The following is a 7281-nucleotide window of genomic DNA, read 5'->3' as shown; positions in this document are numbered from 1 at the left end:
ATGGTTTGTTAAAAGTAGAAATCAATGGGGGTTTTTCTGCAGACATTTTAAAGTGTAATTCCGTTAATGTGGAATTTCCCCAATCTTCTGAGATGAGGTAGCTGGCTAGACCTTAGACTGGATAGGTGAGCTGTGTAAGCAATGAATAAGGCTGGAATTCCACCTAACCTATCAGAGGGCAAGGTTTAGCTCAGAAGTACACATTACGTGCCTGTGGGTGGGGCGGGGGGGGGGGGGGGGGGGGGGTTCAGGACGTAGTCTGATAAGCGACCCAGGCCTCGACAGCTGTAGATTCATCCAGGATCATGTGAGTAGTGTCGGCCTCTCCCATTGGATTAGCCCAGTGCTCCAAAGTTCACCCATTCTCTCTCTGGCTTCTATACCCCATGTCTGGTAATGTGGTTTTAGTAGGATCTATGTACTACCATGTACTACTGCACAGTAAGAGGATCCCATTACACAGTAAAGGGAAATCTGTCTGTTGACACTCTGAAGTTTGTAGAAATGTTAAAACAATGTAGGAGACTAAAACACAATAGATATGGTAGGAGAAAATCCAAAGAAAAACCAACCGGAATTCTTTTTTTGAGAGCCCATGCTCTTCCAATGGAATGTATAGGTAAAACTTTCAAACAGCTCCCAGTATGCAATTCCTATGGCTTCCATGGGTTCAGTAGTCTTTGTTCAAGGTTTCAGGCTTGTTTCTTCTTTTGATACAGGGACACAGACTTGGAAATCCGTGTATGCGCGCGTGACGAAGAGGACAAGCACCTGCTAATATCGGTTTCCTATTGAACATACTTCTTTCTGTATGAAATGTTAGAGTTAATTACATTTTAGAGTATCTGAGGATTAAATAGAAACGTATTTTGACTTATTTCAACAAAGTTTAGCGGTAGCTTTTTGGATTCCTTTTTCTGCATGTTGAACGAGAGGATTACTGAAATCGATGACTTGTATATAATCGACTTGTATGTAAATACATGTTTAATATCCATAATGTTTATGATTATTTATCTTAATGGTTGTTCAGTCGCCTCAAATTAAACTGTGAAGGACCTCGGCGTTACTCTGGTCCCTGACCTCTCTTTTGACGAACATATCAAGACTGTTTCAAGGACAGATTTTTCCCATCTAAGAAACATTGCAAAAATCCGAAGAATTTCTGTCCAAAAAGGATGCTGAAAAATGTATCCATTCTTTTGTCACTTCTAGGTTAAACTAGTGCAATGCTCTACTTTCCAGCTACCCGGATAAAGCACTGAATAAACATCAGTTAGTGCTAAACATGGCTTCTAGAATCTTGACTAGAACCAAGAAATGTGATCATATTACTTTTTTATTTAATTTTAGTTAACCTTTATTTAACCAGGAAGGGCTCATTGAGATTTAAAATCTCTTTTTCAAGATTGTCCTGGCCAAGATAGGCAGCACCAAGTCATTACAAAAATTACAGATAGACAACATGAAAAACTACAAGTAATCTAGTAAAAACCATAGAATTCACAAGAGTATAAAAATATCAAAAACAGCAAATTAAAAACATTGACAGGTCAGGGAATCAGTCTCAAGATCATTCATCAGTGATTAAAATATACCAAAAGTTCTTCCAGTTTAAAAGTATTTTGTAAGGCGTTCCAAGACGATGGCGCAGAGTACATAAAAGCCCTTTTACCAAATTCAGTTCAGACATTTCGAACAGTTAGCAGGATAAAGTCCAGCCAACGAAGAGAGTACCCACCACATTTCTGAACAATAAAAATGCCCAAATAAAAAGGTAGTAAACCCAAAATGGCTTTATAAATAAAAGTATACCAGTGACTGAGCCTACGAGTGACTAGAGAATGCAAGTCAACCCTGGTATACAAAGTGCTGTGGAGCGTAAGGGTTTTGCAGTTTAAAATAGATCTCAAAGTGCCATGGTAAAGGGTGTCAATTGATCTCAAACACTGAGCGGAAGCATTCATATATAAAATATCCCCATAGTCTAGTAAAGGCATAAATGTAGCTGATTACTAGCCTCCTTCTGGCTTCAAAAGAAAAACAGGCCTTATTCCTAAAATAAAATCCCAATTTCAGCTTCAATAATTTTGTAAGTTGTTGAATATGCAATTTAAAAGAGAGGCTGTCATGAATTACAATTTCAAGATATTTAAATGAGGTTACAACCTCAATCTCCTTGCCCTGACAGGTAGTAATAGGTGAACGGTTCAGAGGTCTATTTCTTGCTTTAGAAAACACCATTAGTTTAGTTTTGTCAGTATTGAGGATAAGCTTCAATTGACATAAGGTATGTTGAACAGTAAAAAAAGCAGTTTGCAAGTTCTGGAAAGCTTTTGTAAGAGACGAGGCACAACAGTAAATAACAGTATCATCAGCATAAAAATGAAGTTGCGCATTTTGGACATTTTTGTCTAAATCATTTATATAAATAGTGAATAAGAGAGGACCAAGTACAGAGCCTTGGGGCACACCATTAAAGACAGACATATTAAAGAGATGGGTGGGGCTAAGACTTAAGAGGGTGTGAACAATGCTGAATGGGTGTAGACAAAGCAGGGGTCTCCAAAAGTGGTACCAAAACATTTTTTGGTGTTAGACTAGTGTCCTGTCCACTTTTTTATCTGTTTCTGTAGTGAGACAGCTTGATGTGGAGAACACCCCTGGACAGGACACTAGTCCATCTCCTGTTTCTGTAGTGACACAGCTTGATGTGGAGGACACCCCTGGACAGGACACTAGTCCATCTCCTGTTTCTGTAGTGAGACAGCTTGTTGTACAGTACACCCCTGGACAGGACATTAGTCTATCACAGATCCTTACCCCCAGTCTATCATCTTAATGATGAGTGCCAAGCAGAGGCGCAGTAGTTCCCATTTTTAGAGTCTTTGGAATGACTCGGCCGGGGATCGAACTCTGAAACCTCCAATCTTAGGATGGGCACTTGCTCCCCAATTCCCCCTTCCCCAATACACATGTAAATATTGGACTCAACATTTTGCCTTCCTGTATTATTTGTATTTATAATGGATCCCCATTGGCTGCTGCCAAAGCAGGAGCTACTCTTCCTGGGGTCCAGCAAAAATTAAGGCAGTTTATACAATTTGAAAAACATTACAATACATTCACAGATTTCACAACACGCTGTGTGCCCTCCGGCCCCTACTCCACCACCAACACATATCTACAGTACTAAATCCATGTGTATGATAGTGCATATGTTATCGTGTATGTGTATGCATGTGTCTGTGCCTATGTTAGTGTTGCTTCACAGTCCCCGCTGTTCAATACGGTGTTTTTTTATGTTTTTAAATCTAATTTTACTGCTTGCGTCAGTTACTTGATGTGGAAGAGTTCCATGTAGTCATGGCTCTATGTAGTACTGTGTGCCTCCCATAGTCTATTCTGGACTTGGGGACTGTGAAGAAACCTCTTGTGGTGTATGCATGGGTGTCAGAGCTGTGTGCCAGTAGTTTTGTTGTAAAGTGGCTGTTCCACTGGATGTCATAAGGTGAATGCACCAATTTGTAAGTCGCTCTGGATAAGAGCGTCTGCTAAATGACTTAAATGTAAATGTAAATGTTTAGACAGACAGCTTGGTGCATTCAACATGTCAATACCTCTCATAAATGAAAGTAGTGATGAAGTCAATCTCTCCTCCACCTTCAGCCTGGAGAGATTGACATGTGTATTATTAATATTAGCTCAATGTGTACATCCAAGGGCCAGCTGTGCTGCCCTGTTCTGAGACAATTTTCCTAAGTCCTTTTTTGTGGCACACGACTGAACAGTAGACAAGATGCTACAAAACTAGGGCCTGTGGGACCTGCCTTGTTGATAGTGTTGTTTAGAAGGCAGAGCATCGCTTTATTATAGACAGACTTCTCCCCATCTTAGCTACTACTGCATCAATATGTTTTGACCATGACAGTTTACAATCTAGGGTTACTCCAAGCAGTTAAGTCATCTCAACTTGCTCAATTTCTGTCACGCCCTGATCTCTTTCACCTGTTCCTGTGATTGTCTCCACCCCCTCCAGGTGTAGCTTATTTTCCCCAGTGTATTTATCCCTGTGTTCCTGTCTCTCTGTGCCAGTTCATCTTGTATGTTAATCAAGTCAACCAGTGTGTTTTTCATGTACTCCGTTTGCTATTCTCTTTTTGATAGTCTTCCCGGTTTTGACCCCTGCCTGACTCTGGACTTTCCCGCCTGCCTGATCATCCTGCCTTGCCTGACCTTGATTCTGCCTGCCCTTCGGTACCTTTTGGACTCTGAACTGGTTTTGATCCTTTTGCCTGTCCACGACCATTATCTTGCCTTACCCTATTGGATTAATAAATATTGCCTCCTGTATCTGCATCTGAGTCTCGCCTTGTGTCAATTTCCACATTATGTATTACAATATTTATTTGAGGTTTAGTGAGTGTTTTGTTCCAAATATAATGCTTTTAGTTTTAGAATTTTTTAGGGCTATCTTATTCCTTGCCGTCCACTCTGAAACTAACTGCAGCTCTTTGAGTGTTGCAGTCATTTCAGTCACTGTAGTAGCTGACGTGTGTAGTGTTGAGTCATCCGCATACATTGACACTTTGGTTTTACTCAAAGTCAGTGGCATGTCGTTCATAAAAATTGAAAAAAGCAAGGGGCCTAAACAGCTAGCCTGGGGAATTCCTGATTCTAATTGGATTATACTTGACAGGCTTCCATTAATGATCACCCTTTGTGTTCTGTTAGATAAGTAACTCTTTATCCACATTATAGCAGGGCATGTAAAGTCATAACACATACATTTTTCCAGCAGTAGACTTTGATCAATAATGTCAAAAGCTGCAATGAAGTCATCAAATTCTCTCAGCAAATCATCAGTCATTTGTGTAAGTGCTGTGCTTGTTAAGTGTCCTTCCCTATAAGCGTGCTGAAAGTCTGTTGTCAATTTGTTTACTGTGAAATAGCATTGTATCTGGTCAGGCACTATTTTTTCCAGAAGTTTACTAAGGGTTGATAACAGGCTGATTGGTCAGCTATTTGTGCCAGTAAAGGGGGCTTTACTTTTCTTGGGTAGCGGAATGACTTTAGCTTCCCTCCAGGCCTGAGGGCACACACTCTCTAGTAGGCTTAAATTGAAGATGTGGCAATATCATCTGCTATTATCCTCAGTAATTTTCCATCCAGATTGTCGACCCCGGTGGCTTGTCATTGTTGATAGACAACAATCATTTTTTCACTTCTTCCACACTGACTTTACGGAATTCAAAAATTCTTGTCGTTCATAATTTGGTCCGATACACTTGGATGTGTAGTGTCAGCGTTTGTTGCTGGCATGTCATCCCTAAGTTTGCTTATCTTGCTAATGAAAAAGTCATTCAAGTAGTTTGCAATATCAGTGGGCTTTGTGATGAATGAGCCATCTGATTCAATGAATGAAGGAGCAGAGTGGCTTTTTTCCCCAAAATGTCATTTAAGTTGCCCCAAAGAGTTTTACTATCATTCTTTATATAATTTATATATTTTTAATTGTGTAGTTTATTTTTTATTTTGTTTAGTCACATGATTTCTTAAATTGCAGTACGTTTGCCAATCAGTTGGGCTACCAAGACTTAATTGACGTACCTTTTGCCCCATCCGTCTCAACCATAACATTTATGGTATGGTTGGATTTAACAGTTTTTACAGTCATTTTATTAATGGCTGTGTGTTTATTAGTAACTGGAATAAGCACTTTCATAAATGTGTCAAGTGCAGTGTCTGGTTGCTCCTCATTACACACCACGGAGCAGCAAATATTTTTTACATCATCAACATATGAATCACTACAAAACTTATTGTTTGACCTATTATACACTATATTAGACCCAGCCTTTGGAACTTTGGTTTTCCTAGATATGGCTATCACCCACTTGAACTTTGAGGTTCCTTCAGATGGAATTGAGTGCTGATGGTTTGTGGATGGCTGGACTGTTGTTCGAGGGTTTCCTGTGTCCTGTGTCAGGGGAGGAATTGGACAAACAGGCTCCCTCACATCCTCCTGAGGAACAATCAGACAGGAACGGAGCCTCTCGACCCCACGCTCGCCATAACAACCCTGCCCAGTGACACACACACACCGGACAGTGGACTACCCAAGGCTATTGTTAGCCCTATTTTGATGGCACGGTCAGTTCCGTTGTCTGTTTGTGATTGGATCAGTCTTTTTCTGTCATATGAGGCTGACAGTCAGACACACACACTGTGGGCAGCAGGTAGTCTAGCGGTTAGACCGCCCAAAGGTCCCCGAGCTGAGTAGGTGAAATATCTGTCGATCTGCTACACACTGTACAGTCTACATACTGTACAGGATACACACTGTACAGGTTACACATAGGACAAATATAAGCACCCCCACTTTGACACACACACACAGAGACAAACTGGCTCTGCCACTATATTGATTTTCCCTAGGCCCAAACCCGGGCCTCTCTTACCCTACTTCATTGAGACCTCTGCAGCCAGCCAGTCACCTCTCTTTCTCTCTGCTGCAGCCAGCCAGTCACCTCTCTCTCTCTCTTCTGCTGCAGCCAGCCAGTCACCTCTCTCTCTCTGCTGCAGCCAGCCAGTCACCTCTCCCTCTCTCTTTCTCTTCTGCTGCAGCCACCAAGTCGCCTCTCTCTCTCTTCTGCTGCAGCCAGCCAGTCACCTCTCTCTCTCAATTCAATTCAAGGGTCTTTATTGGCATGGGACACATATGTTTACATTGCCAAAGCAAGTTAAATGGATAAACAAAAGTGAAAAAATATTACACTCACCCAAGTTCCAAAATAATAAAGACATTTCAGATGTCATATTATGTCTCTCTCTCTCTCGCTCTCTGCTGCAGCCAGCCAGTCACCTCTCTCTCTCTGGCTGGTTGACTGGTAGAGGTGAACAATAGTGGGACAACTGCTCTTAGAGGAAGAGGAGCTGCTAAGAACAGGGACTAGAACAGGAACAGTCCCACTCTGCACCACCATAATGCAGTACTCTGTCTGACCTCAAGGTGGGAGCAGTGGCTACTGTTTCACAGCTGTGGGTACACAACAGAGAGAATCCAAGCCCGAACTTGGCTCTGAAATGAACCTGGCTCTGAAATGAACACAATTTGTTTGTTCTTTGTATTTTGGCGTAAAATAGAAAATGATACAATAAGGGGTCATGGAGAAATGGTGTTGTAAATATAGCTTCAGTAGTTTCTTCAGGTATTGAAGTTACATAGAGATACAGGATCAAGTAGACAGAATGGAGGAAGTGTGTTAGTATCAATCTTTC

At 41.2% G+C, this 7281-nt stretch overlaps 1 long non-coding RNA gene across 1 annotated transcript; it reads left to right on the top strand.

Annotated features, from left to right (window-relative positions):
- The first annotated feature begins 286 nt into the window (after positions 1 to 286).
- LOC129863166 (uncharacterized) lies at positions 287 to 1065 on the top strand. Its single transcript, XR_008760939.1, has 2 exons — positions 287 to 619; positions 720 to 1065. It is a non-coding gene; the product is annotated as an uncharacterized LOC129863166 (long non-coding RNA).
- Positions 1066 to 7281: the final 6216 nt, after the last annotated feature.

This window comes from Salvelinus fontinalis, chromosome 1, assembly GCF_029448725.1.
Source record: "Salvelinus fontinalis isolate EN_2023a chromosome 1, ASM2944872v1, whole genome shotgun sequence".
Lineage (NCBI taxonomy): Eukaryota > Metazoa > Chordata > Actinopteri > Salmoniformes > Salmonidae > Salvelinus > Salvelinus fontinalis.
This window is presented reverse-complemented; position numbering and strand designations above follow the sequence as displayed.